The sequence below is a fragment of the Gopherus evgoodei genome, unplaced genomic scaffold, assembly GCF_007399415.2.
Source record: "Gopherus evgoodei ecotype Sinaloan lineage unplaced genomic scaffold, rGopEvg1_v1.p scaffold_110_arrow_ctg1, whole genome shotgun sequence".
NCBI classification, from domain to species: domain Eukaryota; kingdom Metazoa; phylum Chordata; order Testudines; family Testudinidae; genus Gopherus; species Gopherus evgoodei.
In genome coordinates this window covers 117,335-117,806 of record NW_022059773.1, presented here as the reverse complement: position 1 = coordinate 117,806, position 472 = coordinate 117,335, and the positions used below count along the sequence as shown (strand labels likewise).

Here is a 472-nt window from a genome sequence, read left to right as displayed (position 1 = left end):
CTGTCTGCTTTGGGGTAGGGACAATAACACGTCCTGCTGCATTCGTTATTTCAAAAGACAATTTAGGATTTTCATTCTCACACACGATGCACAAAGCAGGACTCAACCTTTGGCGTAAACTAAACAAGCTGCTCACAGATTCTGGCAGCCACAAGGAGCATTTGGGTGAGAGCTCAGACCTGCCCCTGTCCCAGAGGGAGAGTGTCATCTGTGTGGGGACTGGGCCACTGACCTACCCGCTCCTAATTCCCAAACTTTCAGTAACTCTATTATCAGTGCCTGTGAGTGTTATTTAAACCATAAGAAAAACCATACTGGGCTAGACCAAAGGCCCATTTAGCTCTGAATCCTGTCTTCTGACAGTAGCCAAAAACAGGTGCCCGAACAACCAGTCAACAAGGCACCACTGGGAGTTGAACCCAGGATCTCCTGTTTACAAAACATATGCTTTAGCCAGCTAAGCCATGGTGCC

General features: G+C 47.7%; 1 non-coding gene across 1 annotated transcript; it reads right to left on the bottom strand.

Moving 5' to 3' along the window:
• Window positions 1-398: 398 nt before the first annotated feature.
• On the bottom strand, window positions 399-472 carry TRNAT-UGU. The gene has a single exon. It is a non-coding gene; the product is annotated as a tRNA-Thr (tRNA).